The sequence below is a fragment of the Microcebus murinus genome, chromosome 5 (assembly GCF_040939455.1).
Source record: "Microcebus murinus isolate Inina chromosome 5, M.murinus_Inina_mat1.0, whole genome shotgun sequence".
NCBI lineage: Eukaryota > Metazoa > Chordata > Mammalia > Primates > Cheirogaleidae > Microcebus > Microcebus murinus.
This window is the reverse complement of record NC_134108.1, coordinates 41,792,222-41,811,993: the sequence shown is the minus strand read 5'-3', so window position 1 is coordinate 41,811,993 and position 19,772 is coordinate 41,792,222. Positions and strand designations below refer to the sequence as shown.

The following is a 19,772-nucleotide window of genomic DNA, read 5'->3' as shown; positions in this document are numbered from 1 at the left end:
TGTTTGATAAGCATTTATTCTGAGCCTGCTTTGTGCCAAGCTGGTACTGGGCACTGGGCATATGAAAGATCTCACCCAGTATAATGGAAAACCATGGGAGCACCCAGTAAAGGGGATGGGGGAGGAGCTGTCATATGCATTTGAGCATATGACAGCTAAGCTGACAACTGGAGAAAGAAGAGGACATAGCCAGAACAAAGGTAGGAGTGTGTGTTTGTGTGTGTATTTGTGTGTGTGTGGTGGGGGGTTGGAGGTTATAGGGAACAGTGTTTAAGGCCGAGGAAACAACATATCAGATGCCTTTGAGTGGGTGAGGGCATGGCACATTCTAGGAAATAAAACCAGTTCAGATGGTTGCAGCCACATGTGAGAGTGAGAGATGTCAGAGGCTGGAGGGTTAGGGTGGGGCAAGGTCATGCAGGGCTTTGGAAGCTTGTTATGTTGTGTGTGCTTTGTCTTAGGAGCGCTGAGCTGCATTGGAGACTCTGAGCAGAAGGTTAACATGACAGATTTACATGTTCATAAGATCTGGCTGATTTCAGTATAAAGTGAATTTGAGTAGAGTGAGATTGGTTGCAAGGAGTCCAGCTAGAAGACAGTTGCAGGAGAGGAATGGAGACTTACGATGTACTCTTAACCAGTCCTTCCTGAAACCATGGGTTTTGATTTATAATTTCAACATACGAGAAAGGTGAATCGGGTTGGATCGTGGTCAGTATTTGCTTTCATTTGGTACACTACCCTCAAGACTTCAGGCAAATTATCTAAACTCTCTGAGCTTTGGTTTCATCATCTGTGAAATTGTAGTAAGAACACCTACCTTGTAGGGTTATTGAGGAGGATTAAAGAAGCTAATATATTTATAGCTCTTGGCATCATGCCTGAAACATGTTAGCTATTATAATTATTAATATTTAGCCTAATAAATGTGTCAGAAAAAAGCACAAGAATAAAGGCAGAGAAAGAGCTTTTTTCTGGTTCCTTCGTAGTCTGGGAGTTGAGAGTCATGTGAAAATCACAAGGCAAGTATAACTATGGTGCTATCATTTATTCTTTGGGAGTAGGACTTGTAATTATTATGTAAGCAACAGATTTCTATTAATTCTTGCTCCTGGAAGGAGCAGAAGTAGAAACAAGGACAAAAAATGAGAAATAGGTGTGCTTATTTTTGGCTAAGGAGAAGAGAGGAGAAGGGATATTGAGCCCTGTCCCTGGGAGATGCTGGGAGCTGGGTTTTCCAAAAGACTGGTAACTTCTCTGCAGTGAGAACATCCTGAAGAGACACACCTGGAAGCTGATGAAAGCAGGTGTACTTCTTTTAGGCAGGGACTTCTATGTGTTTATTTTTCTAATCATATAGAACAGTGCCTGCCAGATGGTAGATATTGTAGTCAACAACTATTCACTGAATGAATGAGTGAAAGATGAAGAGATTGATGTGCTTCTCCCAAACTTTGAGTTGTGGGGTCAAAATTTCTTCCTGGGGCATAGATATGTGCTGGGTCAGGCTCCCTCCACTTGCTGTCTACAAAGCAGCCTTATATTTTCTATCACAGCCATTAGAGAAGCTAATTAGAGAAGTTAATCAATAGCTGATGAACTGATTCACGGAGATAGATTTCTCAAGCCAGAGTTTGAAAGAAAAGAACAGATTCTTTCTTTGGGCTGTGTAAGCAGCTATTTTTAGTCAGCAGGTGTTGCAGCTTTTAAGAGGCATTTGGCAGGGTTTCCTTCTACTCCCATTTCATCCAAAATATGTAACTTTCATCACTTCCATTCCAGAAACATGCCGCTTTGTGAGTGTTTTATGAGTAGAAAAGGGAATTCTGGGAAAGTATAATCAAGAAAAAATACATGAAGTGCTTAGCTCAGAAACTAGCCCCATGGTAAATGGGCAATAAATAAGAGTGAATATAGAAATGCTGTTCAGAGTGTGGATGGAGAAAAGAGACAGTAGGTAGACACTGCTCCCTGTGGAACATGGAGGAAAGTTCCCTGCATCACTGGAGACAATGTGTTACTTTCTGCTTCCTCAGTCTGAATCAATTTCTGTATCTAGAGCCTTGGCTTATAATTTTAGATGCCAATACCTATTAGTTAGGGTAGGGCCAGTTAGTTTTCTTTGTGCATTGCTTAAAAACAAACAAATCCCCTCCAAATCAATTGGTGAAACACAGTAACTTAATGCCTTGAAGAAAATGGGTCCCCAGAAAACAATATGGTACCAATTCTGAGATGAGAACTAAGCCTCCAGAATAGTTATTTCTCCATGATAAATTTCTAATTATGGATTAGATTTATGCCAGAGATTGGTAAAGCATAGATATTATTATAGTTTGCTCTGTGTTCATATGTTCCACTGTGAGATGCCAGGCTTAGGTCTTTGATGATGACAGCTTGGACAATCTTGCTTCTTGGAGAATAGTTTTGGAAGCCAACCAAGTATACATGTGGCTTGCTTCAGCAAACTATACATGGTCTGCAGTTATGGTTTATATCTGACCAGTGCTGCAGAGGGTTTGGGGAACAGCTAGGCAGTCATGATGATTGTATCAATCAGGGTTCTCCGAGATACAGAACCAATAGGATCTAGCTCTCTATTTGCACTATATATATATATATATATATATATATATATATATATATATATATATATCTCCCCATAAATATATATGGGAAGCAAGAGAGAGCTTAAAGTCAACTGATTGTAAATGTTAAGCACATCTATAAAATACCTTTATAGCAACATCTAGGCTGATGTTTGACCAAACAACTGGGCACCATAGCCTAGCCAAGCTGACACATAAAATTAAACATCATGGTGATGATGGTAATAGTGATGTGGATAACTCCCAAATGTCCTGGAATTGTCTTGCATCAGTCACTTCTGCCACGTGCTTTATATGTATTATCCTGTTTAATCCTCCTAAACATTCATCTCCATTTTAAATATGAGGATATTGAGCCAGAGAGGTCTGCTAAATTGCCCAAAGTCACCTAGATACTGAGTTGCATTGCTAGGGCGTGAACCTGTTTGGATTTGAGCCTGAGCATAGCATTCTGTAGAGCAGATGTTAGTTGGTACCATTTTGTTTCCTCCATGTGATAGAAACCTGATTCAAGCTGGGATGAGCAAACATGCAATTTATTGTCTCAGGCTCTTGGGAAGTCTGGGGTAACTGGATCCAGGAGTTAAAAGGATGTTACTGGGACTCTGGTTTTTGCTCCATCTCTTGGCTCTATTTATTTCCTCTCAGCTTTATTCTGCAGACAGACTGCCTCTGAGAGGACTCACATCCTCTGACTCAAAAGTGCAGTAGAAAGGGGCTTTGCTATTCCACAGCTTGATAACAATTCCAGAAAATGATTTTGGATTTGCTTCGATTATGTATTTATTCGCGGTGTAATTCCTAGGTCCAAGACATGCAGCTCTGTGTTGGCACTACTTGGGGCGTGGGGGCCTGGGCGCCAGTGCATGATGATGGAAGCCACACCTGACAGGCAGAGTAAGGGGGGCACTGCAACGCTCAGCCTCCCACCACCACGGGGGGGTGGGGTGGACCCCTCCTTGGAAAGGAAACTCCCACATGGGCACCTCCTAGGCCTGGACTGAGTGTGACAGTTTTACATTTGCTCAGTGGGTAAAAGTATCCTGAATCCATCTTTTGGGAGCACTGTTATTAGTGCCTTGGGCTGTTCAAAAGGAAAGCCCTAAACTATTTAGAATGAAATATGGACTTTTAAATTTTTTCCTCTGATTTAAGGCACAGTACCCAGACAGGCTTCTTTTCTAAGCCTTAACGCTAAATTAGCTTCCCAGCAGGTGCCTAAACAGCAAAAACAGTCTTAGGGAAGGTAATAGTTGGACCTAATGCTCATATCACTTCATCCTTTGTGATGGCTGGTCACAGCTTACCTTGAAATATCGTTGTTTGCATTCCAGTCTTATCTTCCTACTAGAATGCAGCTATTGGGAGGCATAGACCAATCTTATTTCTCCCTATAGTTCCTGGCATGGATTTCTGTCACAGTGGGTGCTTAGTAAGTGCTTTGGAGCAAGTGAATGAATCTGAGTCATAATGGAGTAAAATAATCCATTGTGTGTAGCCCTCGGAGAGTTCTGCCGGATAATTTTCTGAAGGGGCATAGCACAGAGCAGAGCAAAGGGCACTGGTCTGGATCAGGCTGCCTGGACTTGAGCCTTTTATTCTTTGCTCTTTTAGGGTCTGTACCCTCATCTATCACATGGATATTATAATAGTTTTTACCCCACAGAGGTGTTATGAGGTTATATTGTAAACACGTGGTCCATGGTTAGTATTCAGTAAAACTTAGCTATTATAATTATTGTTGTTGTTTGGTTGTTTTTGATTCTAGAAGGTTACCAGGCCCTATTTGAACCTGGCAAGAATTTTATTTAGTTGTGCTTATAACTGTGCCTCTATCGTATGTCAGAATTTAAGTCTGTTCTTGCTAGCATTGCAAAAGTAATGTCTTCCAAAAAGTAAGTTGCTCTTTTTTCTTGTATTAAAACAATACTAATGTATATCTCAATAAAGCTGTTACAAAAACAAACAAAAACCAATAATAGTGTAGAGGTGGTTGTTCTCTAAGGATCTCTATCTCAGGCATGATAAAACTGCAGCTGGTTTATCTTGATGAGCCCCAAAGACAGTCTTCTCTGCAAGTCACCTAATTTATTTTCACTGTGAATATGGCCCATTCCTCTCTAAGCTTATGGTTGACTAATGGCTTAAATAGGTCATGTTCATTCTCTTATGGTTTAGTCACATCTAGGAAGATCATTTGATAATAGTTACATTCCAAATTCATTCACATGATCCACAAGGATTTTTCACTTTGCAGGTAGATGTAATTACTCATGTGAGGAGGGGAGCATGGAGTGGACTGTGTCCAGGCTTCCGTGGAATTCACTTTGGATTTCTAGAGACAGCGGGAAGGACTAGAATTGCCTGCATGGAAGTCTTGAGCCCTGGTCTGTGTAGTACAGACTACTGTTGTAAAGGAACTACTGTATCCAACTATTGCTTAATTATTGCTATTGGTTTTTAAGAAGCTGTGGATAAAGAGGTACCACCGGATCAAGGCAAGGAAATGCTCTTATTGTTTTTCACTATTGTTACCTAGTACATTGCTGTGGTTGCAATGTGTGTGTCCCTCCAGTATTTACTTGGGAACTTAAACCCTAAGGTGATGATTTTAAGAGTGGGGCCTTTGGGAAGTGATTAGGTCACGAGGGTGCTGCCTGTCAATGGGACTAATGCCCTTGTATTGTAAAAGAGGCTTCAGAGAACTGCCTGGTCCTTCCATCTCTTCTGCCATGTGAGGACACACCATTTATTCCTTTTTGCTCTCCCACCATGTGAGGACCCAGCAAGAAGGCACCATCTTGGAAGCAGAGAGCAGCTTTTCTAGTCACCAAATCTGCTAGTACCTTGATCTTGGACTTTGTAGCTTCCAAAACTGTGAGAAATAGATTTCTATTATTTACAAATTACCCAGTCTGTGGTGTTTTGTTGTAGCAGCAGGAACAGACTAAGACTTATATTTCATTTTTATTTTACTCTTATCTTTATTAGACAGAGAAGGAAACCAAAGCACATAAAGTTTAAGAGAACAAAGCAAGTAGCAGAGCTAAGATTTGAAAAGATGATTTGGCTTTAGCATGTGTTATCTTGACCATCATACTATACCTACAAAGGTGGCAAAAAAGAGTACCTGCTAAAGCCTGTGTGGTCTCTGCACAGATAAATTAACATTCTATACCGAAATCTAAGATGAAAAATGGGAGACAAATTAAATCTCAGACATTGAGACTTTGCTTCTGGGATGACCAAGGCATTCAAATCCTTCATTTCTAAAAAGTTACTTTTTAGTGTAATTTATTGGTATCTGAACTGTATCTTTTCAAAGATGGTACGAAATTTTTAGGAAATGAAAAGACCATGTACGACTGTCATTGTAGTAACTTGAGGTTGATCTGCATTTTCCTTTGGAGGTGATCAACAAATGTGATCTTTTTAGGAAGCTCTTCTGATCCAAGAAACACATGCACCATTTGGTTGGGGTTCCAGGGCCAGCGATGCAGCACTTGGCCATGGCCTGCCTCCTGTCCTTCACCATCTCTAGCTACCTGCTGGACTTCTCAGGTGGTGCTGCTCAGAAAGCTAGCAATAACAAAACAAATTTCTTATGTTGATTTTGCTAAAGTTCTAAGGACAAGCTCAGAACCTATTTGAGCTTGAATTCCTCTTCCTCTTGTTTTCTGCCTTCCAACAAAAGCAAGCTCTATGAAGCACTCCAAACTGTATTGTTTTAGAGTAGCAAATTGTCTTTAAAATATCAGTACACCTAAGGGACTCCCATTTTCTTTTAAGCATTTTTTTTTTGAAGAAAGTATACCACATTCACAATATTTCTGAGTAAGCATAGATGTCTTATGATGTGGTGGTTGCCATAGTAATTAATCACCTCCCAAAAAGAATAGTGGAGAATATAAATCCATGTAAATTACCCAGAACACTGGTTAGATCTGCCCCTGGTTTATGAGAAATTTTGGGAAAAAAGGGATATTTTCTTCTTTTTCTCTTTCATGGGAAGAGAGATAGAGAAAGCTGCTTTTGTGCTTGGATTGCCCAGGCCTGTCCCTTCCCACTGGCGAGTGCCAGAAGGTTGAACAGCAGTCAGAGTGTCACTGTAGTACACAGAGAGGGCTCTTGTGATAACAAATTGCAAAATACACTCGGGCATGTTGAGATCCATCACTTTATGAATATTCTGCATTCAGATTCTAAGTGCTGGGGCACTTTCTAGGGCCCCGTGTGAGAATGCAGCGTTCAGTGCTCGTCGTTTTGGTGGATGCTCTTCTGCTTGTCCTGACCTATGTCTTGTTTCAGATTGAAGTGGAATTTACCACTGATTTCTATTCAAGAGGAATAACAAAAGTGGAAATTATTTTGAAGATTAACTGTTGAGCAGCAGTCTGCTCAGACAGAGCAAGGCATTGTAGAGGGAAATTCATGAACTACAGGAAAAGGGCTGCAAAGGGAGTGAGCAGCTGAAGGGTGATTTCAGAAATCTAAACTATATTGTGCAGTTGCTGTTTGGCATCTAGGACAGGATTCACATTTTTAACTGCTCCTTGTAAATCAAAACCTCGGAGCTTTCAATCCTTTTAAAGACAGTCTGTGTCCTTCAGAAGTAAGGTGTGGTGTGGCTAGCATACAGAATTGTTCTGATTGAAAGGATTTCTTATAGATAGGCTAATGGAAGCAGGTTAATAGGGTGAAGGTGTTTTTAGCTAGGACAAATGCATTGAGTCATATTAAGAAGATATTCTGGATCGGTATTGGGGAGACAAATTTTCATAAGAGAATGTCTGATAATTATTAAGGATATATTTTTAGATAAACAATAGTCATGTATTTCATATATAGGTATGTCTCACTTTGTAGAAGTCACTTTTAAAAGTCGCTTGTAAAGTGAATTCTAGTTTTAATAAGTGTAAAATTGCTTTGGGAAGAATTTAATTCTCAGTTATGAAATTCACAATTTATTATTTTGGGTGAATATTTGTCTAAGATTAGAGTAAAACAAACCATTGTATTTAATGGTTTCATTTAAATGAAAATGACTCTTCTCTGATATTGTTGTACAAAAAAATTTTAAGATAAGAAATTTTTTCATGTTTGACTCAACAGTAAGATACAGAGTTCAGTGTTTATCCTGATAGAGCCCTGTGGCATGAAGACTAGTCACTCAGCCACTCTCAAATAACTTACACACAAAGTCTACACCAGAGAAACCTATCCTCTATTCCACTGGACTGATTTTTACTCTTGTATAGCCTAGACTTATTCTTGGATGAAATAGCTTTTCTAATCTACATGATGATATTAATTATACAGTTATTTTTTTATTATTCACAGTACTTATGCTCTATAAAGTTGCTGCAAATTAGTGAATTGTAAATACTGAATTAGTGAATAGAGAGCCATTGCTTCTAGGAGAAACACAGGGTTAGGCTCCTCTGAGCTAGTAGTTACACTATTTCCATCAACTTATAATGCATAACCTTTTAAAATACAAATTTCTGGTCAAGACAGCTTACTTAATATATATTGTTGAGTTCATAAACATTGAACTCATGGTCAACAGCACTATAACTCATTTTTGAAGGAAGCTTGTCTAACAACATGTATTTTCTCCATAAAGCACATCACAGCCTTATAGTACTTAGGAAAAAGACAGCACTTCAGTGCTAAGCTTGGGTGCCATTTTAAAAAGTGAAATCACTGAAAAAAAGCAAAAAGCCAAAAAAAAAAAAGTGAGAAACATGGCACTAACTAGACCACAAAAAGGACACTTGTTTATAGTGTGGGGGCTCAAACAAGAAGGCAGAGTGTCGCTTCGTTGCCCTCAGCTGGGAATGTGCATGCTATGTGACTCAAGTTTTTTGCCACTCTCTATAATGTCCTTGAATGACCATGAAAGTGGTGGAAGTATTGATTTTGGGGTTACAAATAAATTTTAGCAAGTAGACGAATTTACAAATACAAAATCCTCAAATGAAAGTCACTTTTTGTTTGTTCTATTGAGTCTGTTTCTTAAGATGCTTGTGATTCTCTTTATTGAATTTGGTGACCTTTCTCATGGGGTTGGTTTTCTTGAAGTATTTGATGATTCCTGCATGTGCTCATCCTTATGTTTGAGATTTCTTGCTTACTTACCTATAAATACTGTTTCTGTTTACTAGAATCGGCCGTCTCTGATGGAGGGGGAGAGCTGGGATGTACTGCCAGATGAGGTGTTCAGATACTCCTTTTCTGGAGATGGGGACTTTCTGCTCCTTTTGGGCCCTGATGATCCAAGTCCCTCTCTAGTCTACTCTCCTCACACACTGCCTCGGCCCAGTGTGGGCACTGCTGCTGTTGCTGTTGGCGGTTGGAGTAGTTGGCGGTGGGGTTATGGAAAATGGGAGGCTGGGATATTGAACTGTTCACTAGCCAATTCCTGGGTCATTTCCTCAGGACTCCTTCCTGCTACCTTGTCTGACATTCCTGAGTTTTGAGTGCCCAGAGTTTCTCTCATCTTTACAAATGAGTTCCTCTACATGTATCTGGGTTGTGATTTTTCCCATCAATATGATTCTGTCAGTCTTTTTTTATTTCTGGAAATCCTCAAAATTTTTGTTCGTCAATTCCATGCATTCTTGTTTTCTAGCACTGTTGTGAGTTTACTGTTTTTAAAAACATTTTCTGATATCTGTAGGAAACTGAAGTGGGAGTAGACAGGTATAAAGACTTAGTCTGTTGTTTTGATCTAATCCTCTATTATTTTAATTAGAAAAAAATACAGTTCTTAAAAAAAACTTTGTATTTTTAAGATGTTCCAGACAAAGATGTCCCAATTCTGGATTTTAGGACAGCATTTGCATGGAATCCTTTATTGATGGCTTATGTAGGCATCTATAAGAATAAATAGTAGATTCTAATTTTTTATTGTTACTGTTGTATTTATTGTTGTATGTATGATTTTTATCTTCATAATTATTCAAAATGCTTTATGAATTATATTTTTATATGAGTACCTTTTGCACGCTAACACATTTGCACCATAACAATGGATACCAGACACGTTATCATTCATTATCTTATTTAATTCTAATGGAGACCCTATAAGGCAGTGGTCATAATTCTTATTTTGAGGATGAGAAAACAAATCCACTGACTTGACTTGCCTGTAGGTTTCAAATAGGTTATAGGGCTGGCATCTGATCTAACAACTCACTGACTTCAAATTCATAAATCTACCATACTCTTATGGAAGATTGGCTCTCATTCCACATCACTAATTATTAGCTTTCTGCATGGGTGCTCGTACACATAGAAATCAGGAATGTATGCAATGTACCATGAGAAATTAGATCTATATTGGAGGGACTTCGTGGTAAACATTGAAGCATATGCTATAGCCTTCTATTATTGGGTTCTTCATCTTGGAATGAATAACCGTTTAAAAGTTCAACTTTCCAAAACAACTTAATGATCAGTTTAGCATCATTATCAACATTAAAAAAAATTCCTGCCCAATTTAAGGCATAGCAATCAAACATTTATTTAAGGGAAATAATTCTGTTCTCCCCAGGGTTTTTCATTTGAATAAAGAGATAATAAATCAAGAAGTATTATACACAGCAGGCCGCTAGCTCCAAGCAGCTCAAAAATTCCCCCAATGTCTATGCAGTAAAAATACAGAAGAATTACTTAATGATTGGATTTAAATTGGAAAAATACTTCTACTTGTATTCATAGAGATGATGAATACCTTGGGCAAAAGCAAGAAGGTCCCAGTTTCTAACTTTCCATTTTGAGCTGTCCAAACTCAGAACTCACTCAAATTTAGGAGAGTTCATGTAATTTCAGGCCACGGATGACCTCCATGCTGTAGCCTCCACTTTCTCTACCCTCCATTTCTCCTGGATGTGATTGGAGGAGAATACTGAGGTCAATACTCTTTTCCAGTCTACACCTCCCTGCCCGTATGCCATCTCACACCCATACTTTCCAGGCATAATGTGCTCTCTGGGGGTCATGGAACCATTTTTAGAGACTAGTCCATTTATCTATGATGTAAAGTGACATAAAATTAAATACAAGCACCTTGAAAATCAGGTTCTGGGCAACAGGCCTTAAAAAAAAACTTTAAGTATCCCATGGCTTCCCTATTTCTTTACTTTTTTTTTTTTTGATGAGGATATGGAGGAGATGATTTGTTGACATCCAAAGTGTTTTATCTCATCCAAGTACTAGTTGCTAACCTGTTAGTCTAAATGCTCTGAGAAACGTGACAGAGAAATAAATCTCATTGAATTTAAACTGGATATGTTTCTCAGGACCAGAAAAAATTGTCAGCTCTCATGATTTTGGTTAATACTATTCTACTGGATTGTGTTGGCATTAATAACAAAATCTCATTGTCCTAAACCTTGATTTGTTCCAACAGAAGCTTCAGTCTATTCTGGTAAACTTTCGAGTGTTGTCTCGCAGGCCTCACAAGTCGAGCAGGTACCCCTTGCACTGCCCGCCCATGCATTCTGCATGGAGCCCACCACCCCTCTGGAGCGCACTAGACCCTCCGGCCTGCCCTGCCTTCCTGGTTGACATTTGGCCAGCTGTGGGAGCAGCAGATCCTGTTCAGTCATTAAGGCTTCTGAGAAGCTTGAACCTGCTCCTGACATCTTGGCCAGCTCTTGGGAAGTGGGAAGGAAGGTGTTTCTTCCTTTTTGGTAATACTTAGCTAAGAAGGTCCCAGATCAATGGTTCTTGGGCCCAAGATTACAGGTGCGAGCCACCGTGCCCGGCCTTGACAAATTAAAAGTGGAGCTACCATGTGATCCAGCAATCCCACTCCCACTCTGGGGTCTATATCCAAAGGAAATGACATTAGTCTCTCAAGGAGATGTCTGTGCCCCCATGTTCATTGCAAGATTATTTCACAATAGCCAAGATATAGAATCAACCTAAGCATTCTACAACAGATAAATGGATAAAGAAGATGTGCTTTTTAAAATTATGTCTCAGCATTTATAAACTTTTATTAAAAATATAGTAATGGCAACTTGCATTTGTATCTATATGGTGCTCACTGACCTGAAGGCTGGACACCAAATTTGATCCCTGGTCATGGTTTCTCTCCTTGTTTGATATTTTAAGACCTGGTATCCATATGTTGGCTATGCTACTTACATTTGGTTTTAAGAACTTAGACATATTTTTTTGATTTGTAAGTTTCATATTAAAGAAAGTGTTTTCTAAAGCAAAATGCAAGCTTTTATTTCTTCAGAAAATCTGTATTTAGAATCAATTATTTTTAGGCTTGTCTGCTTTAGATGAGAAAACATATTGGAAAGACTTTCTGCTATTTTTAAATGTTTAGTAGAAGCACATTAGTCTCACCACATTGTTTAACTTCAAGGTAAAGCCCTTGAAGAATGAAAATAGTTATTTCATTTTCTGTTTTTGTTCTTCTTCTGTTTCTATGATCAAGATAGAAAGCTTTACTGAGTAGGGGTCACATCTCTGATGAAACTGCAAAGTCCATCAGTAACAATAGCAAAACCGATAGCAATGACTACAACAACCACCCTTCAAGTAAACCTAGAATCTCAGAGATGTCAAGGGCAGCTCATCTGGGTGTGACATGCCTACTTACCTTTAAGCCAGTGACTTTCATTCCTTTCTTTTACACAGTATTCTATTTGCCTTTGGAAAGTATTGATACAGTTGCTCATAACGCAACAAATTAGTTCTCAGTTAAGAAACAAATTTATTCCATGGAGTGAGTTGTTCAAGTACTGCTGAAGATTTAAACTTACATTTAAACACCATATCTAATCAATCATATTTCTTATTTACTTGAGGCTTTTTTAAATGAAAACAGACCTCCCTCCCCTCCAATCTGAGATTCCCCATTCAGATCTGGAAAATATGGATAAAATTAATATGATTCAGTAGCTGTTGCTGATCACCCAGGAGTCAGCTAAGCAGATTTTCTTCTTCACCATCATATTATTATTTAGATGATAGTTACCTTATGGTTGAATACATCTGTGTACCAACACCTCTTTCTCAAGATCTTAAGCATCATCATCGAGGAGAAGAATAAAGTGGCAGAAAGGCCAATAATATGCATATTTTATCAAAATTATCATTTAATCCTCTCAGCAACAATTGAGGTATCACATCTTTTTACAGACACTGGTTGGTACTGGCCTAGCATTGTCTCAGCCACTCATTTGAGATTACACAGCTAGCGGTGCACTGAGGGCTTGAGCTGGAGTCTCACAACAAGACCCGTGCACTCATTGTGGGATTTTGACCTAATTCTATTGTTGTTAATGAATGTGAATTATGTGAACACTGTGAGCTTAGATATTGTAAATATCCAGGAAAAGAAAGGAGAGAACAACTTTTTGAACATGTAGTCTATAGATTAACATCATTTTGATACAGAATCTTTTGGCCCTTAGAATGTTTGTGACAGTGTTCATGAATTAAAATTTTAATACTTAACACTGATTAATTGTAGTCTTTTCTAGGAGTAATCTTCATTCTATACAGAACAGTTAATTCCATTTTATGTCTATTTTTAATTTATTGAAATTAATTTATTTGAACCACTTACATTTTGTATAGTTTTCAAAACAATTATTTAATATATTATTCAACTTTCTGGCATGTATTAAAGTGTTAATGATTATAGTTGAAGTTGTTATTTTATGAACTCCAATCCTCTTGGTCAAATATTAACATGATTGCAGTTTTACCAGGCAGATTTAATTCTTTAATCAATGGTTAGCTGTTGCCAATTATATATTATTTTTACTAAACCTAATTTTCCAAAATCAGTTTGGTGGTTATCATTGTTATCACCAATATAACATGTAAGGTTGTAGCTATTGTGAATTTTATGTTACTTATTTTTACAAGTAATGCATTAACAGAATGAATTAACAGCTGATCATTTTTATTTATTTAGAAATGAATTAACAGCTGATCATTTTTATTTATTTCTTAGCCAAGCCATGAGAAAAATATGATTAATTTCTCTTAGTCCTCAATTTGTCCTTTGTCAATATACCATGCCTGTCTCAAATTCTTTCAGTTCTACCGCAGTCAATAGTTAAGTGCCTCTGAGACAACCTTTCCTGTCAAATGCACTGATCTTGTTATTGATCCATTTTGGATTGGGTCTTGCAGATCCTGCTAATGGTTTTCTAAAATACACAGTGCTTTATTTCAAATTCCATTTGAACATGCTGTGTGTATCTCTAGCCAGATTGTTTGGTAGATCATTACTGTTGATTGATATTTCATGTTAGGACCAGACCTGTGGAAGTAACCAAAAACACATTTCCTGAACCAATTTAAGTGTGGTTGTATTTTTTTCTAATAACTGCTAAGATTTTCAGTGAAGCCCCAGCTTATTTGCTAGAATTTAGGTAAGTGACACAATGATCTCCTCTGCATGAATAAAATACATGTTGTTACCAGATGAGCAGTTCACATTTTCTGCTGTAACTTTTGCTGGATTAAAAAAAATTGAAAAATTTAATATCAGGGAAATTGAACAGATTGTATTAATTCTACTTGTTTAAGGCTATGCACATTGCTGTCCATGTGAAATTTTGTGTGAAGTTCTTATAGCTTGAAGCTTACATCAGTAGCAGATCAGATAAAATTATCTTGCAATGTAAATTACCTAAACCTGTTGCTGAAAGAGTTTTCTCTATTTTAAATATTCTGTGAAGGAGAAGTCTCTTTATTTGATTGTTGCAGTGAACTGGCCAGATCCAAACAAAATAAAAGTTTCCCACATTTGTAGGTCTGAAAATGTTCTTGAGCCTGAGGTTATGTTAAAGCAATTGGTTTTGCTGGTACTGGAAGGAGTTCCTAAAGCTTTACATCACTTTTTGTCATTATATTTGCCTTTAGTTGCTTCCCTTTTGCCTATTCTCCTGTGCTCTGATAAGCATAAATCTGAGTTAAAGATGGTGTGTCAAACATTATAAACATCAGTCATTGCAGCATGAACTCTGGCAACAACACTACCATGAGAAGGTTCCTTCACCATCCACAGGTCTGGTATATTAATGAAGATGTGAAATCTAGCTTTAAAAGCACTAAAAATTGATGGTTTCATTGTCATTTATTTTTGAAAAGCAGAATAAGTGGCCAATATAAGATAATTTTTTTACAATTATATTTGACACTCATTCTATATTTGTGCTTGCTATTCAAAAGCAAAACATGGAGAATTCTGGCCAGGTGCTGTTGCTCATGCCTGTAATCCTAGCACTCTGGGAGGCTGAGGCAGGAGGATCACTTGAACTCAGGAGTTTGAGACCAACCTGAGCAAGAGCAAGACCTTGTCTCTACAAGAAAATAGAAAAATTAGCTGGATGTGGTGGTGTGTACCTGTTGTCCCAGCTACTTGGGAGGCTGAGGCAGGAGGATTGCTTGAGCCCAGAATTCTGAATTTGCAGTGAGTTATAATGATGCCACTGCACTCTAGCCATGGCAACAGACTCTGTCTTTAAAAAAAATTCTTCTGTTTGCTATCACTTTGCTTACTATGTGTTATTTGTATACATCGTTGGCAGTTAAAAGACCATTAGTAAAGAAAAGATAAAGGATCTGGGTGTAAGGAAGGGATGAATCGTCTCTGAGTTCAAAGTTGTGAGGTCAGAATATCCCACTTGCCATACAATCATATGTATACTATATGTATAGTATAAATTCAATTATTGGGCTCAGTACATCTGTGCTGCAATTGGAAAATGTTGTGAATAGCTTAAAAGTTCAAAATATAGTGAAAATATACTGAGCAAGTGTATCATACTGAAAAACTAGTTGCTATTTCCGTTTTTATTTTACAAAAAGATATTTCAGTTTTGTTATTTGAGATCCACCTCTTGCAATACATACACACAAGCGTGCACACACACACACACACACACACACACACACACACACACACAGAATATCCAAAATGCGAACACATGGTAAGTATTTGTTGATTTGTTTCAACTTACTTTACTACGATCTTTATGGATGCATCTGTTCTGAGGAGAGAATGCCTGCATACAAACAAGGGAAATTTAACTAAACTTTACAGGATTCCAGTTTTAAAGAGTAATTTGTAAGCAGTTTTTGAGATGTGATTCTTATTTCACTATGAAGCCGTTCTTACTTTTTGTTTCAATGATGCTGTCTAAATCCGAGTGTTTTTACTGTGTTTCTGGATTCTTGCAAAGATGTTGCTGGATGTGTCTTTGACAAGGTACAGCAGGTTTGGGGGTTAGAGGGCAGAGTGGGAAAATCCCTCTTGGCAGGGCACTTGGACATGCTGCCGGGCTCCACGAGCCAGTGCTTTTCTCATCCATGGGACATCTGGCAGTGGCCCAGCCCCTCTCTAATCCTGCCCAGTCTCAGTTGGAGTGCGCTAACCAACTCTCCTTAAGTCATTTAGTGATGGAGCTGGCCCTATTTGGAGAGATCTACTACAACAGAGGATACCTTTCTCCTTGTTTGAAGTCTTTTTCCCCCACTTATAGTCACAAATTTACTACTATTTACTCAGTACTTGCTATATACATATTATCACTTAATCCTCATCATGCAAGGTAGACTGTAGTCATTATCCCATTTTACAAATGAGTGGACTGTTATTTAGGAGGAGTAACTCATAATATTCCTCACAGCCTTTCTGAAAAATAAAAGTCAACTTCTCATGATGGTTATTTTAGAGACAGTTGCAATCATTTAAAACGATCACTTCTTATATATTAGAAGCAGCATCCTTTTCCCTATTCCCTAGTTTTTAAACTTACAAGTAAGACATGCTTCCAGTATGACAGGCTCAGCGAGCCTCTCCACTGTCTTTGCCCCACTGCTACTGTGCTTATTCCAGTTGCCAAGTGTCTTCACAGCAGGTCTCCAATGGGAAACACTTCTCTTCTGGATAGTAACAAGTTGTGCCTTTCACTTTGTAGGGACGTTTTATTTTTTTTTTATTTTTTTCTTTTTTATCCAGATGAATTGGTGTAGGATGTAGGGACGTTTTAAATTCGGGAATAAGCGTAAGTTGTTCAATGTTATGGTCCCCCAGAATGAACTTTTAGAGATGGAGCTCAGAAGAGCCGAAGTCAGAAATAGCACAAGGAGAGAGACCAGGGTCCTAAGAGAAAATGGTAGTTCTTAAAATGACGAGCATTTTCCATGAGCTACAAGAAGTTTTTAAAGGAATTGCAGTTTATGTTGTTATCTTAGAACTGAAGAACAGAAACTCTTACTCATTCTTTGTACTTCATTATTCTGAGCAGACTTAAGTATAAGAATAAAGGAAAATGAGCTGGATTGGTTCCCTAGTGACACCTATTTCCCTTCGTTCTCCCCACGCCTAACTTCCAAGTCCTGACCCATTTCCCGAGACTCTGTTTTGGAAAAGATTGAGGGTTGAGTAGCAGAAGAGAATAGTCTGAATGGATTTGTACTTAATCCCCAAAATGTGGAGTTTAAAATTATTCTCTTAATGACAATGAGATAAATAGAAATAAAATGACTGTGAAAGCAATCTGTGAATTGCCATTCAAATATAATCCTTACAACTCTAAGATGAGACAGAATGGCTGATTTTGTGTTTCTTAATTCAAACATGAGTCATTTGAGGGTTTGGGAGATTGACGGCTTTGTTCCCAGAGCTCTGGGGCCGGAGCTTGGAGAAGAACTCAGGTTTCATGACCCTCAGTCCAGTGTTCTTCAGTTCACCATCACTTTCCCACTTTAAGCTGTCATAAGTTTGAAAGACCATATAATATAATTTTCTTTGATGTGACAACCTCCATGTAAACTCTTTTAAGTGGTTTGACCTGGAGGAAAACCATTAGTGGCTAATTGAAAACTGTACTTTGTGACATTACTGAAGAAGTAGGGATGATTGTCCATAGAAAAACATTGACCCCCTTTTGGGTACTAGGCCACCAGAGGCTGAATTGCAACCATTGCAGACCTCTTTATCAGTTACGGAATAATATTTATTTTTATTTTCAAAAAGCAGATCTGGAAAGCAGGAAACCTATTTATGAAACTGATTCGTTCATTTAACAGGTATTAACTGAGCACCTCCTTTGCACCAAACACATTTTTAGATTTTGGGGAAACAATAGTGAACAAAGTAGACAAACATCTGCTTTCATGGATTTTATATCCATGTGGGAGAAGACAGACAAGGGTAAGATACATATATAAATATCTGTTACGGCAATGGCTAAGGGGGAAAGCTTGAATTGAAAAGGTGATAAAAAGTATGGAAAGGCTGATGACATTTTAGATAAGGGGGTTAGGGAAGGCCTTGCCGAGAAGGTGACCTTTGAGTAAAGACCTAAAGGACATGAAGGAACAAGCTATTTTGATATCTGGAGAACAGCTTCCCATACAGAGGAAACAATAAGTAATATTTGGGGCTATGGTAGCCTGGGATGTTCAAGAAATAGCAGGCGGCCAATACAGCTGGAAAGGATTGGGAACATAGAAAAAGAGGTTCTAGAGATGAAAAGGGGATTGGTCATTGGACAAGAACACTGCAGACCATTGTAAGGACTTCAGCGTTTACTCCAAGTGAAATGAAAGTCATTTGGGGGTTTTCAGCAGAAAAGAGGCGTAATCTGATTTATGAGAGCTCTTGTGTATAAGATCACTCTGGCTGCTGTATAAAGAAGAGGCAGTCATGGGTGGGCAAGAATTGAATTAATAAAAATACATCATATCAGATGTGACCAGGGTTTTAATTTTTTCTGAATGCTTTTTTCTCCTCTTTCCACAAATTTGAATTTAAAGTCTCATTGTTAGGTTGGCGAGTCTACTACCAAGGTTGGTTGCCATCTGATCCCTTCCAGGAGCCCATGGCTCAGAAATCATTTAGAAGGTGGCATCCAGGTGTGAGATGATGGCAACAGTGTAGGTGATGAAAGGTGGTAGGATTGATCTGTTTGAAGGTGGAGCCATGAGGATTTCTGGACTGAATAAATATGAGCTGGGAGAGGAGATGAGTTAAAGGATGGTTTGCAATCAGTTACGATGGGAAGGGTGCAGTGAGCAGGAGTGGGGGAAAGGTTAGCAGTTCAATGTTGTATTTGGAATGTATATTGTATATTCCTGTCAACTTGTTGAGTAGGCAATTGAGTGTAGGAGTCTGGAGGAGGAGAGAGATCTCTCTGGGCATACACAGTTTGAGTCATCACATAGTTGATATTTAAAAGCACAGTACTGGATGAAACCTCCAAGGATGTGAGTGTAGATGGAAAGAAGACAAAGGACTAAGCCCTGGGTCCCTCCCACATTAAGAGCTTAAGAAGAAGAGGAACCAGCAAAGGGATTAAGAAGCAGCCATCTGTGAGGTAGGATAAATAAACATTTTGTGTATTATTAGATTAATTCATGTTTCAGTATTTTAAAAATTATGGAACAAATGATAGTAAAGGAGTCCAAAACAAAGAGGTTGGTGGTATAGGGAAAAACCAGGAAAATGTTCATAAATGACAGAGCCTTGACTAAGACAAATCTTAACTGTGTTAAGTGGCAGAATAAGTGCATGGGGGCCAGGGATGAAGAAGCAACACTTTCATTTTTTCCCAGCCTTTGCTACTGAAGACCTGTGAATTCTAATTACTTTGAGCTAATACTCAAGTTTAGTCTTGAAAGATCAATAGGAGTTTTCTGGTATTGAAAAATGATTTAAGCTATGATATTCTGATATTTAAGCTATGATATACTGGTAAACAGTACCTACTCTTTTTTTTTTTTTTTTTTTTTGAGACAGAGTCTCGCTTTGTTGCCTAGGCTAGAGTGAGTGCCATGGCGTCAGCCTAGCTCACAGCAACCTCAAACTCCTGGGCTCAAGCGATCCTACTGCCTCAGCCTCCCAAGTAGCTGGGACTACAGGCATTCGCCACCATGCCCGGCTAATTTTTTTTATATATATTAGTTGGCCAATTAGTTTCTTTCTATTTATAGTAGAGACGGGGTCTCGCTCTTGCTCAGGCTGGTTTTGAACTCCCGACCTCGAGCAATCCACCCGCCTCAGCCTCCCAGAGAGCTAGGATTACAGGCGTGAGCCACCGCGCCCGGCTCCTACTCTTTTATTTTACTCTGAAGTCGGGTCTATTGCTCTCTAAATTGTTTTCATATACT

At 38.5% G+C, this 19,772-nt stretch overlaps 1 protein-coding gene across 1 annotated transcript in view; it reads left to right on the top strand.

Annotated features, from left to right (window-relative positions):
• SLC35F1 (solute carrier family 35 member F1) overlaps positions 1-19,772 on the top strand; it is a 369,290-nt gene that overhangs the window by 13,816 nt on the left and 335,702 nt on the right. The gene's annotated exons all lie outside the window — the stretch shown is intronic.